The sequence below is a fragment of the Protopterus annectens genome, chromosome 10.part0, assembly GCF_019279795.1.
Source record: "Protopterus annectens isolate FY-2018-M chromosome 10.part0, PAN1.0, whole genome shotgun sequence".
Classification (NCBI taxonomy): Eukaryota; Metazoa; Chordata; order Ceratodontiformes; family Protopteridae; genus Protopterus; species Protopterus annectens.
In genome coordinates, this window is record NC_056744.1 from 831,196,456 (window position 1) to 831,220,303 (window position 23,848).

The window sequence follows — 23,848 nt, forward strand, 5'->3', positions numbered from 1 at the left end:
CTTTGGCTTATCTACTGCCCAGAGTATTCACAAAATGCCTGGCATCAGTAATCGCTCACTGCAGACTACAGGGAATCCAAATTTATCCATACCTGGACGACTGCCTGCTACAAGCGGACAACAAAAGCAAGCTGACAACAGATTTACAAAGGGTCATTTACTTGCTACAAGCCCTGGGATACACAGTCAATTTACAAAAGTCAAGGCTGATACCATCCCAAACAAGAACATTCTTGGGCGTGGAATTGGACACAGTAAAACAAATGGCATTCCTAACTGCAGAAAAACAAAAAGAACTCCCTCTTTACTTCTTGGCATTAACAAAACAGAACAAACTAACAGCAAGAAAAGTTCTGCAGGCCTTGGGCTTCATGGCATCATGCATAATCTTGGTCCCACATGCCAGACTGCATATGAGAAAACTACAGTGGTACCTAAAGAATTTATGGTCTCAACACAGGCACAGCCTAGAAGCAGAAATACCACTAATCCCATGCCTAAAACAGGAGTTCCTATGGTGGGCTCAAGCATGCCAGTCAAACCCAGGCCTACCCTTCCACAACTTTCGAACAAGCCAAACCATCACAACAGATGCCTCAGACCTAGGATGGGGGGCGCACATGCTGGACAAATGCGTACAAGGATTGTGGACTCAGGACCAGCTGCACCTGCACATAAACCAAAAGAAATGCTGGCAGTAAAACTGGCAATCCAAAAATTCAGACCATTCCTCAAAGAAGGCCATTTGATGATAAGGACAGACAACACCACAGTCATGTGGTACATCAACAAACAGGGAGGCACTCATTCATACCCCTTATGCAGAATGACTTTGGACCTTTGGAATCTGGCACTCAGCTACAACATCCAGTTACAGGCAATATTTGTACCGGGAAAAGAACACCCTAGCAGACATGTTAAGCAGAACCACCTCGGATGCTCACGAATGGATGCTACACCCGGACATCTTCAAGACCATCACAAAGAAATGGGGAATGCCACAAATAGATCTATTCGCTTCCCTCTCAATCACCAGCTCAAAAATTCTGCACAAGGACATTCCACCCACTTGCATGGAAGGTGGATTCTCTCCTTCAGCTGGAAAGGTCTGACAGCATATGCATTTCCACCTCTTCCCTTGATACACAAGGTATTACTGAAAATCAAAGAGGAACGTCCAAGGATAATCCTGATAGCTCCGAACTGGCCAAGACAACACTGGTACCCATTGCTGAGGAGCATGTCTCGGGAGAAAATGTGGTCAATACCCCTGATGCCTTTGATGTTAACTCAGAACAACTACAGCATCATGCATCCAAACCTAAAAACTTTGCAACTGACTGCCTGGAACATCACATAGCAGCAACTAATCCAGATCTTTCCCAAAGGGTTAAAGACATTATCCTTGAAGCCCGCAGACCTTCAACAAGAAGGAACTATGCAGGAAAATGGAAAAGGTTTGTCATTTGGAGTGCTGAAAGAGGAAAAGATGTGTCGAATATAGATATTGCTAACATTCTGGAGTATTTGGCAGAGCTTCTACATACAGGCCTGTCCTATTCCTCCATCAAGATACATGCATCAGCTATTTCAGCAGAATACAGCTTTGATCCACCTGTCTTTTCACATCCTCTACTCAGGCAGTTCCTCAGAGGGATCAAGAATGTAAAACCTCCTAGGAAACCACCATTACCAGCATGGGACTTGAACTTTGTGCTAGAAAAGTTGACACTCCCTCCGTTTGAACCAGCAGCAACAGCAGATCTACAGCACCTGTCATGGAAAACTGCTTTCCTACTGGCAATTACCTCAGCAAGGAGGGTTTCTGAACTACAGGCCTTAATGGCAGTACAACCCTTCCTAATCTTCCATCAAGATAGGGTGTCCATGAGAACTAATCCTACATTTATGCCTAAGGTGGTATCCAGAGTGTCTTTAAACCAGGCAATCCACCTACCTACCTTCTTCCCAATCCACAAAACAGAGGGGAAAGAATGCTGCATACCTTGGATGTACATAGACAGCTACGCTACTACCTGGACAGAACCAAAAGTAACAGAAAAACTGACCAGCTTTTTGTAGCCTATGCAACAGGAAGGGAAGGAAAAGCAATTTCCAAACAGACAATCTCCAAATGGATAGGAAATTGCATAAGATTCTGTTACTCCTACCATGGAAAACCAATTCCACAGAACATAAGGCCTCATTCTACAAGGGCTACAGCCACTACCACAGCTTTCTTACGAGGAGTGGCAACCAAGGACATTATTGAGGCGGCTACTTGGACCTCCGTGCATACATTTGCCAAGCATTATAATTTACCTCTGTATTCTAGATCCCGAGCAGGGTTTGCCACTGCTGTACTGCAAGGGATCCTAACCACACCATAATTTTTCTTCCTCCTCCCTAGTTGGCTATGGTATTCTACCCATTTGTTATGACTGCAGATGCATCCATGAAGGACATAGTACAGTTTTGTACCTACCATAAATGTAGATGTCGAACTGGATAGCATCTGCAGTCAGGATTACCTCCCTCCTTCCCTCTGTGGTACTCCTAGGGTATTTACCCTCCTAATAGCTAGCTGGGGAGTCTCTTATGGTGTATTTGTTTGTATATATGTACATACATGCTTATTTTTTGTGTTTGCCTTCTATCTTTTTGGAAACATTGGCATTTATCCAAAATTTAGCCTTCCAAGAGGGCAACTGGCATCTGGGGCAAGAAACACTGAGGAAAATGGCGTCGGCTGATGCCTTTATACCCGAAGACCAGCAGAGATGACGTCGGGTGAAGTGCGACATCAGCCGAAGCCGGACCCAGACTTTGGAATCCGGCCGACCGAAGGGCTGCCTGACGACAGGACAACCCATTTGTTATGACTGCAGATGCTATCCAGTTCGGACATCTACATTTATGGTAGGTACAAAACTGTACTTTCTGCAACCTTGGCCATTAGGGCTTTAAACTGCCAGTTTCATATGTTAAAGTATCAGCAACATGTTATTGGACTGCTTAAACAGAAAATTATGTTGATTCCTGACTGTGTGGAGAATAAAGAATTACATGATTTAATGCATTCTGCTGAACAAGTTGGAAAACATACTTTGCAATGTGGTTTTGATTCATTAGAGGCCTCTTGCAGGGTGGCTGTTTCTGGGTCTTTGCTCAGAAGGCATGCTTGGCTTAAGGAACAATCTTTGCCTGATCATGTTAAAGCTAAATTGTTGGATGTTCCTTTAAATCAGGACCGCCTGTTTGGCAACAAGGCTGAGGAAGTTCTTAAAAAGATAAAGCTAAATCTATGCAAACTGTTAAAGATTTTTTTACAAGTTCAGCCTCCTAGATTTAGTAGGCACTGGCCCTCTAAGAATTGTTCCTTTCTAGCCCCTTCCAGGTCTTCACAAGCCAAACCCAGACACAGCAAAAACCCCAGGTTTCAGTCCCAGGGGACACACAGAACTAAGCAGTGGGAGGCCTCCACTTCCAAATCTGGGAATAAGACTCCCCCTATGGTAACTGTCTCAATGACTTCCTTTTAAATTTTCCAAGCACTTATCAACTGACTGCCCCTTTGGGGGGAAAGATTGCTCTTCATGCAAAGAATTGGGAACTCATTACCCAGGACAAATGGGTTTTAAATATAGTGTCCCAGGGATACAGATTTTGCTTCCACACGTTGCCAACACCAAGCAGGTGGCTTGACCCCTACCCAGAAATCAGTGGGCAGAGGCCCAAAAACAAATACTTTCTCTCTTAAGCATGGAGGCTAATCAACTGGTACCAGAAGCGGAAAAGGGACAAGGTTTCTACTCGAGACTTTTCCTGGTACCCAGAAAAAGACAATTCATGGCGTCCTATCCTGGACCTGTCTACTCTAAACACCTTTTTGGAGATTCCAAAATTCAAGATGCTGACTCTTCACCAATTACTTCCTATGCTAGGCAAAGATGCCTGGTTGGCAACACTAGATTTAAAAGAAGCATACCTGCACATCCCAATCAGCGAATCTTGCAGAAGATACCTACGCTACCAAGCAGGCTACACGCACTGTCAGTTCTCTGCACTGCCCTTTGGCTTATCTACTGCGCCCAGGGTATTCACAAAGTGCCTAGCTCCAGTTATTGCCTTTTGCAGGCAAATAAATATTCAAATATACCCATACCTGGACAATTGTCTAATTCAGGCAGAAAGCCAGGACATACTTTTCAATCATCTGGCCTTTGTACAAAGGGTTCTAACTTGTCTGGGGTACACCATAAACGAAAAGAAATCACACCTGGTACCCTGTCAACAAATTATATTCCTTGGAGCAAGCTTGTATACAACTTCCCAGATGGCTTACCTCATGCCAGAGAAACACATTAATTTGACAACCTACTTCAAACAAGTGGCCACAAAAACCCTGCTATCTGCAAGACAAATACTGCAAGGCTTGGGGTTCATAGCCTCCTGCATTCTTGTAATTCCATATGCAAGACTGCATATGAGGAAACTACAGTGGTGTCTAAAAAGCCTATGGTGTCAGTATTCTCAAGACCTAGAAACAATGATTCCTGTCATATCTTGCCTACACCTAGAGTTCCTTTGGTGGGCAGAGGCCTGCCACCAAAACAAGGGACTACCTTTCACATCACCCCCTGCCGCCCAAACCCTAACAACAGATGCATCAGACTATGCATGGGGGGCTCACCTGGCAGGGAAGTGCATTTAGGGCAAATGGAACCCAAGTCAAATGCACCTGCATATCAATCAAAAAGAAATGCTAACTGTACAGAATGCTCTGACATCCTTCAAGGACCACATTCTTCCAGGACAACTAATGGTAAAGATGGACAACACCACTGTTATGTGGTACATAAACAAGTAAGGGGCTACACATTCTTACTCCCTCTGCAGACTAGCCGTAGGATTGTGGAACACAGCCTTGAGCTACCAAGTACACCTACAAGCCCAATTCCTGCCAGGAAAATTAAATACACTGGCAGACGGACTAAGCAGAAACCTCATGGACCCACACAAGTGGAAACTGGAACCAAGGATTTTCAGCATGTTGACAAGCAAATGGGGGAGTCCAGACCTAGACCTGTTTGCCTCTCCCTAGAACTACAATTGGACAAATTTTGCACAAGGACTCCCCACAAATGAGCCTGGAAAGTGGATACTCTGTCCTTCAGCTGGAAAAACCTATGGATACTCTGTCCTTCAGCTGGAAAAACCTATCAGTCTGTGTATTCCCCCCTCTGCCTCTGCTCTCCAAAGTACTACTAAAAATCAAACAGGACAAACCAAGGATGATTTTGATTGCTCCAGACTGGCTGCGCCAACACTGGTACCCCCTCCTGCGCAGTGTGTCACGGTTATCTCCATGGCACCTGCCTCAGACTCCTTCCCTGCTGTCTCAGCAGGAGAACCAGATTCTGCACCCTCAGCTTCTAACACTGAACCTTGCAGCCTGGCTAATTACTTAATCTCTCCTTTACCATCCCTCAGCAAACCTGTGATGGAAGTCATTTTTGAGGCAAGGAGGCCTAGTACTAGAAAATCTCATGCTGAAAAATGGAAAAGATTCTGTGCCTGGAACCAATCTCAAGGGATGAGCACAGCAGCGCCCAATTTACCTCAGATTTTACAATACTTAACTGAGATGCTTCACACAAGGGCCTTTTTCCTCCATTAAAATCCACACCTCAGCCATTTCAACTCATTATAACACAGAACCTCCCCTATTCTCTCATCCACTCCTCAAGTAGTTCCTCAGAGGGGCCAAAAATTTGAGACCACCCAGGAGAGCTCCAACCCCAGCCTGGGACCTTAACTTTGTCTTGGAGAAACTCACTCTACCTCCTTTCGAGCAAGCTGCTACTGCAGACTTAAAATTTCTTTCTTGGAAAACAGCTTTCCTTTTAGCAATCACTTCAGCTAGAAGGGTATCTGAATTACAGGCCCTTATGGCAGTGGAGCCTTTCATCATTTTGCTATACGGACAGGGTTACCCTCAGAACCAATCCATCCTTCATGCCCAAGGTGGTATCCAGTGTAGCTCTTAGTCAGTCCATTCATTTGCCAACCTTCTTTCCCAATCCACAGAATAAAGGGGAATGGATACTGCATTCCATAGATGTGCACAGACAACTTAGATTCTACTTGGACAGGACTAAACCTCAGAGGAAATAAAAACAACTGCTAGTGGCATTTGCTGCAGGGGCAGAGGGGAAGGCTATTTCAAAACAAACCATTTCTAAATGGATAAGCCATTGCATTCATTTCTGCTATAAGCACCATGGAAAACTTATCCCCCAGGGGATCAGACCTCACTCCACCAGGGCTGCATCTACCTCTACAGCCTTTCTCAGAGGCGTCCCTACCAGGGACATCCTAGAAGCTGCTACCTGGAGTTCTGTACATACTTTCAGCAAGCATTATCATTTGCCAATTTTCTCTAAATCCAGAGCTGGCTTTGCCACTGCAGTCTTGCAGGGCCTTATAGCTGGCCCTAATGCTATCTAAATTCCTCCTCCCAACCATAGCTTTGGGAATCTACCCAAATGTAATGACTGCAACAGTGAAACATGAAGAGCATAGTACAGTTGTGTACACTTACCATAAATGTAGATGTTCGAGTGTATTCACTGTTGCACTCCTGGTTACCCTCCCTCCTGCCCCCCCTAACTTCTTTTGACTATACCTCTACTTTCCTTTACTATGCTTAAAAGCCTTTTTGGTGTATTTGCTTTTTTGTTGGAGGTATATCTTTGTACTTTTATATTTAATTGCTTCCCATTAGGGGGGCACCTGACATCTGGGGCAAGAAAAACTGATGTAATGGCTTCGGCTCCATGTTTTATACCCCTGACGACCGGACATCATGAAAGAAGGGACAACAACTGATGGAGGACTAAAGACTTTGTTAATCAGGCCAAGGGCTACCTGCAAGCAGGTAACCCAAATGTAATGACTGCAACAGTGAATACACTCGAACATCTACATTTATGGTAAGTGTACACAACTGTACTTTCTTCACTGATCACTGTTGCACTGCTCATTAAATTTGGGAAGTATCCTGCCAAGGATTCTGTATGTCCAGCCAACATGTCAAAAGCTTGGATGCCTTCTTTTGCATTGCATGGCTGAAATACACTCCCAAGAACAAGATTGTGTAGTAGTACATAAGGGGGATGTATGAGTGTGAAAATCTCCAGAACTTTCTAGCGCCCAGCCTAGTGAGACTTCACTTTTGCTTTAGTCCTTCACCCATACTGCCTGTTCCAGTTTTGATTGCATTGCACAGGTAAGAAGTATTCCAGTTGGGGAAATTTCCTATTTCCTCCTTTTTGTTGACAAAACGTTCATAATTTTTCTTGACAGTTAAGAATGGTTAATATGGCTGTGGGAGGCAGATACCTCATAGAAGTAATCTTATTATATGCCTTTTCTGCTTAGGACCCAGTCGTGAACAGTGAGTGCTAGGTTTCTCAATCTTTTTTGCCTTAAACGTTGATAAGTTACTTATTTTCCTTCAAAATATAGCATCAGTGCCAGAGACTTAAGGTGCTTTCACAGGGTAGGATGGCCTCTATATCTTCCCAGTCAGATGGCCCTCAGCAGCTAAAAAGAAGCTCAAAAAGTTTAAGCCCAAAGATTCTGTTTTCCAGTCAGACCTAGATGTCTTTGCTGTGGCGCTTGAGCCCTCAGACTACCTATTGTTTTCCACTGTTGTCACTGTCATGATCCCATTATTGATCAATAAGGAGCAACCTCTTGGCAAGTCCTGCTCGACCAACCAGACAGCCTGATTGCCTGGCCATAAAGGGGGAACTTTGGCTTATTGTATCCAGGAGACCCCAAGGGCATACCTCAAATATTGGTCTGCAAAGAAGCTTCAGGTACTCTGGTTAAGGTATGTTAAGGGTCAGATCCTTCTCATTATGTTCAAGCTGAAGCTCGTAAGAAAAAGCAGAAGACAAAACAGTCTTAGTCTTCTACTCCTCCTGCTATTAGGGATCTTCAGAAGAAGTGATATGATTTCTCCCAGAGGCTTTTGAAAGGCATTTATGTTCCTAAAGACTCCTCAATGTTTCTATCTGTTGTATTCTTCCCCTCACAGGAGAGAGGGATGGAGGGAGATTCCTTTTCTGAATAGAGAGGTTTAGAATCTGGCGTTGGATTATTTAGCTCATTTCTCTGATTTATTCACTAGATGGGTTTGAATTGAAAGATGAAGATACTATGTCTACTCCCTATTAGAGAGACACTATTAAAGATGATGCAGCTCTTCCAGTGGGAAGGAAAACAGGTTTCTTGTATGCAGTATAGGTACTGTGACTTGTGTATGGAAATCCCCAAATCTTGTGCTCTCTTTCTAGTATTAGAAGCTTTGCAGCATACTTTTGCTACAGCTTCTGTAACCAGACTCTCAAACTCCAACAACTAAGAAACTTGACATGTTTTACAAGGCTCCAGATGCACACAAGTTCCTTTATAAAACTTCATCCTCAGACCCTGCGGTGATTTCTGTGGAATATGAGAAACCCACCAAGTTGCTTCCATATGCAAATTCCTTGCCCACTGGTACAAACAGTAGGGTTATGGATAGATATGAAAATAAGTAAACCACAGCCACACCTTCTTTCTGAACTGTAAACTGTGAAACACAGATGATTAGATATCTTTGACTATTACAGGAGACATGAATAAACTACTGTCTGATATGCCCGAGTCAGATAATAAAACTATCATAGCGTTGTTGCCTCAGAGTAAGACGCTGTCCTGTTCGATTCTTAGCTAGAGCGTCTTCTGCGTGATGACATGCGTGAATGGGCGTACCTTTGTTGAAGGTTGTGCATCAGGGCTTGTAACTCGGCATGTAAAAATCAACTACCAATCATTAGCGGACCGGGGTTCCGCTGTGGCGACCCCTAACCGGGAAAAGCCGAAAGACACAACAACATTGTACATTTCTGCTGTACAACTAGCAAGGTATGATGTCAAATGCAGTCATGATGCTGCTGCTGAATCTTCCAGAGCTGCTGCTACAAGGACTGATTTGTTGGCTGTACTCTTAGTTATGACGACAATCTTTATCTGAGGAAGTCAAGTCCAAATTATTAGATGCCCTCCTCTCTTGGTAGGGAAACTTGTTTTTACCGCTCCTGTTGAAATTTTTAAAAGGTTACAGGAGAGAGGTAAGGCCATGTAAAATTTTAAACTGCTTTTCCTGTCTCTTGTACCAAAGTTGCAGAAGAGTTAATTTTCCAAGGCTTGGACACCTTTTTTTTTTTTTTTTTTTTTTTTTAATTTTTTAATTTTAAAAACTGCAAATAACAGCAAAAGGATAAAATGTTTGCCGGAATGAAATTGCAGACCTATCTTTAGCCTTTGATTAATTTTTTATTTGACTTTCTTTGTATATAAAAAAGTCTGTCCAAATCCATTTTCAGTGGAGGCCCAGGGAGAAAAGCTCCATACAGAACAACTTGCTAGACTTACAAACAGCTAATGTATAAGCATAAAACTATAACATTGTTGTATACAGTGAATAGGTAGTAAGCAACATACAAAGAAACCTACATTCAAGCATTTTTAATTTCATGAACAGAGTAATGCAATCAAATGTCCATGTACAAATACAAAGTAAATTCTTTGTTTCTTCTAACATAGAGGGAAGGTATTTTACATCCATTTTTAGGGTAATATGTTTCATTTTTTAGTACATCTCTGTCATTAGGATACCAGGGTATATTATTGAGCAGCCAACTAATGATGTTAGAGAGAGATCTATTTAAGGGTAATGAGAGAGATTATCTAGGAGTTGAGCATGTATGTAACTGGGTATTATGTAGGTGTAGTTTTATTGCAGTTTTAAAAACTTCCAGGTTAGTAATTGTTCTAGTGGTTAGGGGGGAGAGTGTTCCAAACTTTAGCCACAGAGTAAGAGTATAGACTTGCCTGGTACTTTAGCTAGTGTGTTAAGTGGCTAGGATTTTTTTTTTATATTCAGACCTTAGGGTTCTTTTGGGAGTGTAAAGCTTCACTGTGTGACTCCGGGCTGAGCATGTTAAGGCTTTATGAATGATGTGTAAGGTCAGGAGTTGGACATAGTAGAGGTGGTTCAAGAGTTCTAGTCATTGTTGCCTATGTAGTGCTTTGCAATGATGTGTGAAGATCTTATAGTTAGTGGCGAACTTGGCCACTGTTGTAGCAACATTCTAATTTGAATTTGATAGAAGACTGTAGGTAAGTGAGAATTGTGGCACCATGTAGTAGAGAAGGGAGGAGGAAAGTTTTGATGAGGGACTCTAGTCTGTGTGTTCAGAAATTTTGTTCTATAAAAGATGCCTAGTTTCTTGAGTTTTTTTGATGTTATGCTGGATGTGGAGTCAATAATGACTCCTAGCAGTTTTGTATGGTGCACTATGTCAATGGCAGTGTTGTCCACAGAAAGTATTTTGAATTGGTTTGTGTCCTGAGACTGATTTTTTGGTATAAAGAGTAGAAACTTAGTTTTTTTAGGGTTAAGGAAGAGTTGGGAGTTAGAGAGCCAGGTTTCAATGGAAGTGAGTGAATGTTGTGTGACAGAGTGCAGTTGAGAGAGTGTAGGAGAGGTACAGATGTTTGTGGAATCTGCATATTGTATGACTGCTCCTAGGGATGCGGAAGTGCATATGTTGTTAGTAAAGATATTAAAGAGTAAGGGGCCAAGTATTGAGCTCTGTAGAAGAGGGTAGAAAGGGAATGATGGCATGTAACCATTTTACAGTTTGTTTTCGATTGCTTGGATAGCTGTGAAACCACTGTAAGGAGGGAGGTGTAAGTCCTAGGTTGGAGAGCCCAGCCAGGTGTATGGTGCGTATACGTCAAGAAATAATGCAGATGCAAGGTTACCTGCGTCTGTAGCTCTATTTATGGTGTCAGTGAAAGACAGGACGGTTGTGGAAGTGCTGTGGCCTGGACGGAAGCCATGTTGGGTGTGGGTAAGTAAGTTGTTTATGTAATAAGTATTGCATGAGGAGTTGGTGATTACATTTTTCCATTATTTTGGAGATGGGAGATAGGATGGCAATATGTCAAAAGTTAACTCTGTAGAGCTTTCTCCTTTGGGGATAGGAATAAAATGGGACATTTTCCAGATGTCAGGAATTTTAGCCTCAGAGATGGATCTGTTGACAAGAATACTGATGTGGTAGGTAATGGAGTAAACAGCTAACAGCAACAGATGGGAGGTTATCTGCTGAGGCAGAGCAAGGGTTAAGTTTTCAAACAATTTTTTTTATGTGACTTGTACGGATGGGTTGGAGAGTGAAATTGGCTGAATTATTAGAATTGGAGATAGGGCACTTGAGGTGTTGAAGTATGGGGAGTGAAGATGAAGGATTGATGGTAGCTGTAAAAGAAGAGGAACTAGGGTTGACATTGGAGGAATTTGAGATCAGGGAAGTTATTGATTGTAGAAAGTGAGTATTGAAGTAGTTTCTGTTTGTATAGGAGGTGCATCAGGGCACGGGTAGTAGTATTTTTTGATGCTGGGGTTAAGTAGGGATGAGATGGATGACCAGAATTTTTTAGGGTTAGATCTGTGCTCATGTTGAATGTGAGTGTAATATGTTTGCCTTTGTTTACTTGCTTCTTTACTTGGTTGCAGAATAGTCTGAAGACTATTGGATTTTCCTTTTTTTAATTGTATTTCCATTGATGCCAGGCTCTGTCCCTTTGTCTTATGAGATGTTTACATTCTCTAGTTTAACCAAGAAGCAGGGTTGTTTTTGCTTCCTTTTGTGTGTGTAGAAGCAAGGGTGTTTAGTATACTCAGGAAAGTTGTGCACTGCTACATCAAGAGGGAGATGTTTTAGAACTGACAAATTTATATTCTCCTGAAGTTCATTGAATTTGTCTTGAGAAAAGTTAGTTACATTGCGGATGTTTTTCTGAGTGTGTTTTTTTTCGTAGATGAGAGGTGGTTCTGAGGGCTTACATAGTAGCTGATTACTTAGGGTATTTGGAAGCGTTCCTGTAGTAGAAAAATTGTCAGGATAGGATGTAAGTATCTAGTCTAGGGTGGATTGCTGGGTGTAGTCTTTACTGTATCTGGTAGGACAGGTGGGGATTTGAGAGAAGCCATAGAGGTTAATACTATTGGTTGGGTTTTGTGAAGTGAGTGCTTGCCCGTCAATGTTAACGTCCCTTAAAATGATTGTCTCATGGTTGGTTGATTGTGAGATCCAAGATAGTATTTCTTCGAGTATGGATATGTTCTGACCTGGGGGAATATATAGTACTATGATACAGATACGCTTCATCCTATTAAGATTTAGAAAGGATACAAGTATCTCTGCATTCATGAACATGGGGATGCTGTTTGTAAAAGGTGAATTATTAAAGGTGTCAGGATACAGTAGCACTACTCCTCCACCTTTATTTATGGGTTTTATCGAGTCTTACTATGCAAAAGCTGGGGTCTATGTCATATGAGCGAATCGCACAAATTGCGAACGCTCATAATATCAAACGTACTGTACCTCAAACTTCCTATTGTGGGGGGGAACATCCCCCCACCCACCCCCCGCTAAATATATATTCCAACTCCGAGATCGCACTACAGTGAGGAAAGGGCAAATATCCCATTCTTCACTGTACCACAATCTCAGAAAAAGTACTTTGAGGTCCGGTACGTTTGATATTATGAGCGTTCGCAATTTGTGCAATTCGCTCATATGATATAGACCCGAAAGCTGGAGGACATGATTTCTGAGTCAGTCACCTAAGGGTTTAGCCAAGTTTCAGTTAAGGCTTGAATGACTGGTGTGTATTGGTCAATTCAGGCATAAAAAGGGGCTATTTTATTGTGAATGCTTCTAAGGTTAAGTGACATTATGTTTAAGTTTTTGGGACATGTTCTCGGGTGTTGGTTGGGGACCAGGATTTGGGTGGATGTCTCCGCTTTATAGTAAACTGGAAGTAAGAAAGGAACAGAGTATATTGTATTTTTTGTAGTAGTAGTAGTTGTAGTGAGTGGTTTACGATATGGCTTGGCATGTGGAGTGGAAAGGACTTTTGGGGCCAAGTAGTTTGTTAGGGTGTTGTAAAATAACTTAGAGGAGATAGTGGAGTAACTGCTGGGCTGGAGCAGATGGGTGGGGGTGGAGGCAGTTGAGAAAGAAGAGTTTATAGTGATGTGGCTTGTGTGAGGAGTATTAGTAAGTGAGACAGGATATTACAAGCATTGTTTGAATAGCAGTAGAAGTGTGCAAGTGTTTTGGGGGTTGTATAGAGGGTATAGTCCATCTTAGAAGGCGGTGTGATGTTACAGAGCTGGGATTGAATGTTTGTCAGGAGAGGTTAGAGAGGTACAGGGTGAGGTTAGGTATGTGGATTGAATAGAGGAAGTAAGTAGTCTGATAACCTTATCAGAAAAAAGAAATCATACCAGTCCGTAAGAGGATAACCCTAATAAGAGTCTGACTGGAGATTTGATTGGTGGGCAGAATTGTGTGTGTATAAGTTTAGGAGTAGAGAGGGTGTGTAGGAATTGGAGGGGTAGGGTAGGGGAGTGGAACTCTGGTAGAACCAGACCCATGAAAGTTGAAGCGAACGAAAAATGGTCAGAGAAAGGTGAAGGTGAGTATGAGTTTTCCTACAGAAACCATTTCTTAAATATTGTCCCCGACTGAGCTTTGCTGCCTTTCTTTCACTAAGTACTTAATTATGTAATTCTAATGCTTTACAAGGTAGAAGACCATGCTTACTTTAGCAGGCTCCTATACAGGTTTGGCTCCAGTTGGTAATGCAGATGGAATAAGGTAAACTAGGTTGATCAATTTAAGGAGGTTTTGTTTCTGTGAAGAAAATGTTTAAATAAAAATGCCATGCTACTGTGGAGGGGAGTGGTTGACTTCAAGCTATGTGCATGCCAATAGCCAAGTACACAGGCAGTTGCATTATCCAAAAAAATTTAATTTGCTGCACTTTTAATTAGTTCAGACTGGAGAAATGATAGAAACCCTACTTTTTTAAACTGGTTCACTTCTTGTTAGAGAGAACTGCTGCACCACTGGCTTGTCAGAGGTTTGTGCAGTCCCATTTACTATTTTTTATTCTTATTTTGTGTTCTTTTTTACTATTTTTTATTCTTATTTTGTGTTCTTGCCTTTTCCTTCAGGCACTCATAGATATGGGTGTAGACTTATTTCATTAACATGCATGTAGCTCAAGGAAATTTAAAGATGAAGAATGAACACTGCTAAGGGGCTTATTGGAAAAGCTAAGGTCATAAGTGATGCATAGCTCAGTAACATAAGAACAACTAGGTGTTAATTAATTTTGATAAGATGGATATCTGCATGACTTACAGATAGGATGTGGCAGGTGTCATACAGCAATTGGACAGGTGAAATTCTACGTTCCAGTCAGGGTGACTCATATGTTCATAGGTTGGTATTAGTCTATCGGCCCTAGGGCCTATACAAGCTTAGCCATAACAATTCCTTGGCTATTTTTTCCCACACTATTTACTTCCCTACTCACAGGACTTTATCCTAGGCCTGTACTTATTGTCTAGGTTGAATCTTTTGGTTCTATCTCTTTGATCTGAGATATTCTGTAGTGTGTATGCATCTGGTTTGAAAATGCAAAAACTGATTACATTTGCAAAATAACTTGACTAAATGGATCATTTAGGCAGAAGAGAATACTGGGTGAAAAATACATCAAAAAACAAGTGTTTTAGATTTAGGTGAATATTTAATACAGCACACAGTGATTGAAACTGGATTTATTTCAGGACCTAGGTATGTGGGTAGATCCAGCTTTGAGTTTTTACTGATCTTATCAACCATTTGGTTTAATGTTAATTTATAAAACTGTAGACTATATAAAAAGATAAGGTCAAGGAAATCAGAAGTGTTAATCATTGTTTATGTGTTACATTAGACCCAAACTAAAGTACGGAGTAATAATATGAAAACCTTATAAGAAAAGTAGCATGAGTAAATTGGAAAGAAATATACCAAGGGTGTCCATGGATGTGCAGTGTGCAAGTTAATTGTAAAAGATTAAAATGTCTGAGGTTGTGCAGTGTCTCATATAGATATTTGAAGAAAAAACGTTGCAGAACACTGCTGAATGTCCAAAGGTTTTAATAAAATCCAATGTCAAGTAGAAAAAACTGTACAAATCCAACTTCAGTAAGCAGTAAAAACAATTACAGATGAGCGCTTTCGGGTGTAACCCTTCTTCAGATAACCATCAAACAAAGTAGTAACAATTTAAAACAAAGCATGGCCAATCAATTTCAATAAAACACCCGCCTATTTTTCAGGGCGGGTTTCATTGGAATCATCTCATTGAGACCTGAGACCTAGAGGTCTGTGGGCCAATAGTTCAACAATCCACTTGGCCTCATTGAACTCTGTTATATTCTTAATATCACTCCCTCTACTGTTCAACCTGATATTAACAATGGCTTTAAATCTGAAGCTGTGCTGTGCATGTTTCTCTATATGCCTATAGAGGGCATTATGAGTATCAGCATTCCTAATAGCTGATAGATGTTGTAAAATCCTAACCTTAAACATGCAATTCGTTTTTCAACATAAAAACTTTCACACTGATCACACTCTGCCATATATACTAAATCTGTAGTCCTACATGTAGCCCTGGCTTTAAACTCAAAAACCCTCCTAGTAACTGGATGAACAAAGCTAGTGTTTCTATTAATATAAGCACAAGCTTTACAGGAACCACATGGAACAGTACCTGGGTTGGCCTTGAAATGTTTAATATCAGTTAACTTTTCATGAGACAAAATGTCTTTAAGATTTTTATTTCTTCTAAAGCCAAAACAGGGATGTTCCCCTACTATGGAATGAATTCTATCATCAGTGGTTAGAATATTCCAATTCTTTCAGACTACATCATAGACCCCTCTTATGTTATTACTGTAAGTGAACATAATTTGAGGTTTCCTTTTATATATGCCCCTATTTAACTTAGATGAACTGTCTTGCATATCAGAGAGCAGCCATGGCGTCGACCTATCACTTCTATGTATCTTGCTGTTCTGGATAACTCTTTTGGTCATGGATTTGTTGTAACCTCTTTCACTAAACAAACCAATCAATTTATCAGCCTCAACATTGAACAGTGTGTCATCTGTACAAATTCTAGAAACCCTACTAACCTGTCCTTTTATGATATTAGGAAAAGTATGCCTAGGGTGCATACTATCGAAGCTTAGTAGGGTGTTCCTCCAACAATCCTTTCTAAACAGGTGTGTGGAAAAACCTTCATTCCTTTGAACTAAATGCACATCTAGAAAGTCAATGTCAGTCCATGAACTATTGGCCATAAATCGCAAAAAGGAAGTGGATGAATTAATGAAAACTAAAAAATCATTAAACTGTACTTCATTCCCATTCCACAAAATAAAAATATCAACCACAAAACGCCTGTAAAGAATAATATATTGTGACCAAGTATTGTTTTTTAAAATAAACCTGTTTTCCCAAAAAGACATTACCAAATTAGCATAGGTATTGGCACATGGGGTGCCCATGGCTACCCCATGTGCCTGCCTATATATGCTATTGGCTCCCATGAAAACATTGTCCTCCAAAACCAAAGTAAGCAAGTCAGTGATAACATCAATCTTCGAACCCTCTACTTCCATTTCATGTAACACTGTATGTATAGCCATGACACCATAATCATTACTAATGGCTGTGAACAGATTTTGTATATCTATTGTGGCCATCAAATGTAACCCATTGCTGTTATCAATATTCATGGCCCCTAAAGTCATTAAAAAATGTCCTGTATCTTTAAGCACTTCATCAATACGATCCAAATATGGCCTTAGAGTGCATTCCAGCCAAATAGATATATTCTCTGTGACCCACCCTCTACCTGACACTATAGGTCGGAGGGGTGGGTCCGTTATACTTTTATGAATCTTGGGTAACGCCTTAAAAATCGGTGTAACAACATCATCCTTTTTTAAAAAATTAAACAATTGCTCACCAATACGCTTATCATCCAAAATTTGTTTAAGTGCATTATGAACATGTGCTACCAATAGCTTAACTTGTAGGGGATTTATAGGTATATAAGTATCTGCGTCAGACAGTAACTGTTTCATTTTGTCAAAATAGTATGTGGCATTCAAAACCACTACTGCCCCTCCTTTATCCGCTTGCTTGATGACAATGGTGTCATTCTTACTCAAATTATACATAGCTTCACGTTGAACAGCTGTTAAATTATAGAATCTTTTTTCATGATCATGCTGTAAATATTGTAACAAGTCATCTTCACAACATTTAATAAAACTATGCATAGAAGCAGTGAAAGGGGGGATAAAACAGCTAGGTTGTCTTAACCCCGCAGAAACACATGAACCATCCCCAAACATTTGTCTCAAAGCTATAGTTCTACAAAAAAACATTAAGTCCATAATGACCTCGTTGTAACAGCTTTCTTTGCTTGGAACAAAAGTCAAGCCCTTACTTAAAATAAAATTCTCATCCTCTGTTACCAGTCACCAGTCACTAGTCACCATCCCCACAAGAGGTGAAAACATACTTGATCTCATCATCACGAACATGGGATCAAAATGTTCAACACCGGAAGTATATCCCTCACTGGTGAGATCAGATCATAAACTAATCTCGCTGGAGGTCCTCATCCCGCCCCCACCTGAAACAAAAAAGACCACAGTGAAAAACTTCTCAAAAGCTGATTTCACACTTCTAAAAACTAGTGTGGTCTCTTTTAAGGCCCCTGAGCCAGTGGTAAACATTACTCAAACCGCTGAATCACTTACAAATGCCTTCTACCAGCACCTACAGGACTGCATGGATCAGGCAATCCCAAACAAAACTAAGACTCTCTGTACCAAAGGCAAGCGTCCAGTCTGGTGGACCCCAGCCATAAACAAGCTCTACAACAAAAGGAGGAAGCTACTACAAGATAGAGCAAAATCCTTGAAAGGTAAGACACCTTTGATCATTATAAGTAAAAAACTAAGAGCTCTCATAAAATCATCAAAGGCAAATTTTGAGAGAAAAATCGCCAAGGACTCTAAAGACAATCATAAGGCCTTCTTTAGCTATGTTAGAAACCTAGGAGGAAACTCCCAGATATGCTCAGAATTAGTTCAAAATGATGTGAAAATTACTGAACCTACACACATTGCTAACATACTGGCTGACAGGTTCAGTGCAAACTTCTCCCCTCCCCCAAAAGGAGAGATATCTATTCCAGAGGATTGTAGCCCCCAAACATCTCCAACGCCCAGGTGAGAACTGCCCTCACTAAGGCAAAAACACAGCATCCATGGGACGGATGGTGTCCCCGGCTGTGTGCTTCATGAACTCAACGAGGAATTAAACCCACAGTTAGGACAGCTGTTTAATCTTAGCCTCACCTCAGGATACGCACTCCAAGGAGTGGCGCACGGCGACTGTGGTCCCACTTCATAAGGGCGGTGCCTCCACAGACCCTGGAAATTACCACCCCATTAGCTTGACAAGCCTTATCTGCAAAGCCATGGAGAGGATCATAATGGAACTCATAAATAAAGACATAGGGAACTTGCAGACTTTGGATCCAACCCAGTTTGGCTTTGTCAAAGGCAGATCCTGCCTCTTAAACTTGGTTGACTTTTTCGAGACAGTCACCAAGGCCATTGATGAGGAAAGGCAGTCCATACAGCCTACCTCGACCTGGCAAAGGCCTTGACACAATACCCCACTCAGGTATCATCGAAAAACTCATCAGCTTGAATGTAAACCCATACATCACAAGATGGGTTGCAAACTGGCTAGCGACAGAACCCACAGGGTCAGAGTTGCTGGAGCCATGTCAGACTCAAAGCCTGTCACAAGTGGTGTCCCACAGGGCTCAGTCCTGGGTCCACTCTTGTTCGGCATCTACTTTTCTGAAGTACAAGCAAACACAGGAGGGTTATGGCTGACAAAGTTTGCAGATGACTGCAAACTGGGCCATAGTCGAAAACACATCTGACACAGATATCCTCCAGAAGGGCCTCACAGAAATGGATAACTGGTGCCAGAGCCATGGCCTGAAGTTAAACGCCAAAAATGCATAGTCATACCCTTCGGGAAAAACAAGGTTACCCTAGCTACCATATAGGTGGCAATCCACTGAGCACAGAAAAAGTCATCAGGGATCTGGGGACCCAAGTTGACAGTAGCCTTCGCTTGACACTCATGTTGCTAAAGTAGTTAGGAAAACCTTCTATATCGCCCACCTGATCATGAAGGGATTCACATCTAGATCAAGGGAGGTCATCGTCCCCTGTACTCATCACTCATTAGACCTATGATTGAGTACAATGCCCCGTTCGAATGTATCTGACCAGACACCTGATACAGCTTGAAAGGCCCCAAAAGTTCCTCACCAAAAGGATAAAGGGTCTCAAAATATGTCTTATGCTGCCCGACTGAAAGAACTCCAGCTCTATTCAGTCTCATACCGCTTGCTCAGAGGTGACCTGTGCCTGACATATAAGGCCATGTCAAACCCAGATTTGATGAATATACTTCACCTCAAAAATCTAGATCCCTCAGAACCACAAGGGCGGGAGACTTAAACCTTGACACGGTTATAAATAGAACGTGCTGGAGGGACAGATTCATCACCCAGAGACTCCCTATGCTGTGGAACAAAATCCCGGTACATGTGAGGCAGAGCACCTCGCTGGCCTTGTTCAAGAGGAATCTTGACCAATGGATGGGAGATCGCAGATATACCCCAGGGATTACTTCAGTGTCACTGCTTGACAGAGGCACAGAAAAATGATAGGCATAGTTTTTATTCAAACTAAAGGGGTGGCGAAAGCCACATAACTATGGGCTAGGCTTATAAATGCCCTTGGGCAGATAGCCTAGTATGAACCTATGAACCTATTATTATTAAGATTACCAGTCACTCAACAGTCCTCCGTTTTTTGGTTCCTCTTCCCACGCTCAAAGACCTCTTCCATTCTCCCTTTTTCTTGACCGGTGCTGGGAGCTGCGCCAAAAAACGCTGTTGTTCTTTCGTATCCTTCCTTCTCGCTCCTTGTCTGATGGAATCAGAATCATCCACCAACGTGGATGGAGAGACATTATCCAACAAAGCAACTCTGTCCGTTGTTGAGAGTGTTGGAATAACAGAGGTTCGTTCATTGCTGAGTTGTTCTCCTTCTAACTGCTGCCCCAATGAAGCGCCAATCAGATTCTCATCAATGGGAGTTCGTTGCTGAAGCTCAGTACTCATGCTCCTTGTAACTTCCTGTGTAGCAATTCCATTTCCTGTCTCGCATACGACTGCAAGGTTCCTGAGAGCCTGCTCTGAGACGCCCTTTTCATTGGAGTGTTGATCTGCACGACTATGGCGTTCCTTAGGCCAAACAAAGATATGACCTCGTGTAAAATCATCATAGTCCCTCTTAAGTTTGTTGATTTTCTGTTGTTTCAGTTTGTCATCACTATCAGATAGCGTGACATAAAGCTGTTGAAGCCTGCTTACATATCTATCATCCTTAAACTCAGTCTCAAGTTTCAATTGTAGCACTTCTATGTCTTTTTTTCAATTTCTCCATTTCTGGTTGAAAAAAATCCATAAGCAGCTCCATATATTTGAAGCCTGTATTGATGTTGATAAGTTGCCATTTCGCCAGAAGGTCGGGGTATCTGTCACCTTGCGTAGGCATACAGAAAACCCTCATACCCCTGGGTACAACACCAAAAGATAAGCAGGCTTCAAAATGATTCTTTTGCCATTGCAGGCGTTGCAGCCTGCCTACTTTATAACTTAAATCTCTGAGTAAACTATCAAAGTTCTGATCAACACATAGAGGAACTGAATCCTTGATAAAACTATTAGTTTTTATATGGAAGTCCAACTTGAGCAACGGATTATCTGTCAGCACCAATTTCCTTGAAAGTTGTTCTTCAGTATTAGACATGTTAACTTGCATATTGGCAAAATTGTCAGTAGCACTAAAGTTCTTATTTCTTTTCACAGCATGTGAGGTGTTTCACAACAGAAACAAACAATCAAAAATGTGAAACAAACACCTCACCTAAGTTCTGCTAGACGCCAAGGAACAAATATGAAGAAAAAATGTTGCAGAACACTGCTGAATGTCCAAAGGTTTTAATAAAATCCAATGTCAAGTAGAAAAAACTGTACAAATCCAACTTCAGTAAGCAGTAAAAACAATTACAGATGAGCGCTTTCGGGTGTAACCCTTCTTCAGATAACCATCAAACAAAGTAGTAACAATTTAAAACAAAGCATGGCCAATCAAATTCAATGATCAATGGGCACCCCATGTGCCAATACCTATGCTAATTTGGTACTGTCTTTTTGGGAAACAGGTTTATTTTAAAAAACAATACTTGGTCACAATATATTATTCTTTACAGGCGTTTTGTGGATGATATTTTTATTTTGTGGAATGGGAATGAAGTACAGTTTAATGATTTTTTAGTTTTCATTAATTCATCCCCTTCCTTTTTGCGATTTATGGCCAATAGTTCATGGACTGACATTGACTTTCTAGGTGTGCATTTAGTTCAAAGGAATGAAGGTTTTTCCACACACCTGTTTAGGAAGGATTGTTGGAGGAACACCCTACTAAGCTTCGATAGTATGCACCCTAGGCATACCTTTCCTAATATCATAAAAGGACAGGTTAGTAGGGTTTCTAGAATTTGTACAGATGACACACTGTTCAATGTTGAGGCTGATAAATTGATTGGTTTGTTTAGTGAAAGAGGTTACAACAAATCCATGACCAAAAGAGTTATCCAGAACAGCAAGATACATAGAAGTGATAGGTCGACGCCATGGCTGCTCTCTGATATGCAAGACAGTTCATCTAAGTTAAATAGGGGCATATATAAAAGGAAACCTCAAATTATGTTCACTTACAGTAATAACATAAGAGGAGTCTGTGATGTAGTCCGAAAGAATTGGAATATTCTAACCACTGATGATAGAATTCATTCCATAGTAGGGGAATATCCCTGTTTTGGCTTTAGAAGAAATAAAAATCTTAAAGACATTTTGTCTCATGAAAAGTTAACTGATATTAAACATTTCAAGGCCAACCCAGGTACTGCTCCATGTGGTTCGTGTAAAGCTTGTGCTTATATTAATAGAAACACTAGCTTTGTTCATCCAGTTACTGGGAGGGTTTTTGAGTTTAAAGCCAGGGCTACATGTAGGACTACAGATTTAGTATATATGGCAGAGTGTGATCAGTGTTAAAGTTTTTATGTTGGAAAAACGAATTGCATGTTTAAGGTTAGGATTTTACAACATCTATCCGCTATTAGGAATGCTGATACTCATAATGCCCTCTATAGGCATATAGAGAAACATGCACAGCACAGCTTCAGATTTAAAGCCATTGTTAATATCAGGTTGAACAGTAGAGGGGGTAATATTAAGAATATAACAGTGCTCAATGAGGCCAAGTGGATTGTTGAACTACTGGCCCATAGACCTCCAGGTCTCAATGAGATGATTCCAATGAAACCCGCCCTGAAAAATAGGCGGGTGTTTTATTGTATTTGATTGGCCATGCTTTGTTTTAAATTGTTACTACTTTGTTTGATGGTTATCTGAAGTAGGGTTACACCCGAAAGCGCTCATCTGTAATTGTTTTTACTGCTTACTGAAGTTGGATTTGTACAGTTTTTTCTACTTGACATTGGATTTTATTAAAACCTTTGGACATTCAGCAGTGTTCTGCAACGTTTTTTCTTCATATTTGTTCCTTGGCGTCTAGCAGAACTTAGGTGAGGTGTTTGTTTCACATTTTTGACTACTCGTATAGATATTTAAGAGGAGACATTATTTAACTATATAGAGCATTTAGAGACCACCACCTCTGGGAATGGTTGGTGATATCGAAGAGTAGAAGAGAATCATCAGACAACCTGTGAGAAATATCCTTTTTGTTTTTCTGAGGAAGAAGCTGATGTGTAGAGTAGATGCAATTTTGTAGTAACGAAAGTACTGTTTTAATTTTTTAAGAACAATTTGGACATTTATTGTGGGGATGTGTGTTTTGGTACATTGGTAGACTAGAACAGCATTATTGAAAATGCCTAAAGTATTTGTGTGTATATACTATACAGCCATCCCTAGACTGTATGAGCTTGTGCAAGTGGAGGGGAACCTAGGGAATAACAAAAAAAAAATTCACCTTGGCAGGAATATGACATTGCCCTGGGGGTGCCTGGTTTCCACACCACACCTAAACGTAAGTCAGAGAAAGTCTCTAGGAGGCTTCTTTTCACAGTGAAGAAGGAAGATGCACCTAACATGAACAGTATGAAGAATATTAAAAGAAGAATTAGTATTTTACAATGGTGTGCTGCAGTAGATTCTAAAGCAATAGTGTTAGAAGGCAGAGTAGTAGAACAAGAAAGGGTACAAACAGAAAAACTTTGGAATGGTGCTGTTATTTGGAAAATAAGTAAAGAAACATGCCCAGTTCTATATGTATTATAACTTAAAAAATATGACGAGAATGCAATGAAGAGACCAGACAGAAAAACAGTCACTAAGGCAGGAAAATACAGTCACCAAATCCACCAGTAATAAAAACGAAACGTAGTATTTATTGTAGCAAATGGTAAGCGCTTTCGCAGTTAAGCTTCATCAGACCAAAAACAAATGCTGAAATGCACTCCATTTAATCACACAATGAAAAAGGACCCTGCAATCACAAAAATACATTAATTAAAAAACCAAGGTCAATTAAAACTGACAAGCAACATTTAAAAATGCAGTATTAACCAACAATTTTTGAAAATACTACATGAACAAATAT

General features: G+C 40.9%; 1 protein-coding gene across 1 annotated transcript in view; it reads left to right on the plus strand.

Moving 5' to 3' along the window:
- TSEN54 (tRNA splicing endonuclease subunit 54) overlaps positions 1–23,848 on the plus strand; it is a 667,232-nt gene that overhangs the window by 253,242 nt on the left and 390,142 nt on the right. The gene's annotated exons all lie outside the window — the stretch shown is intronic.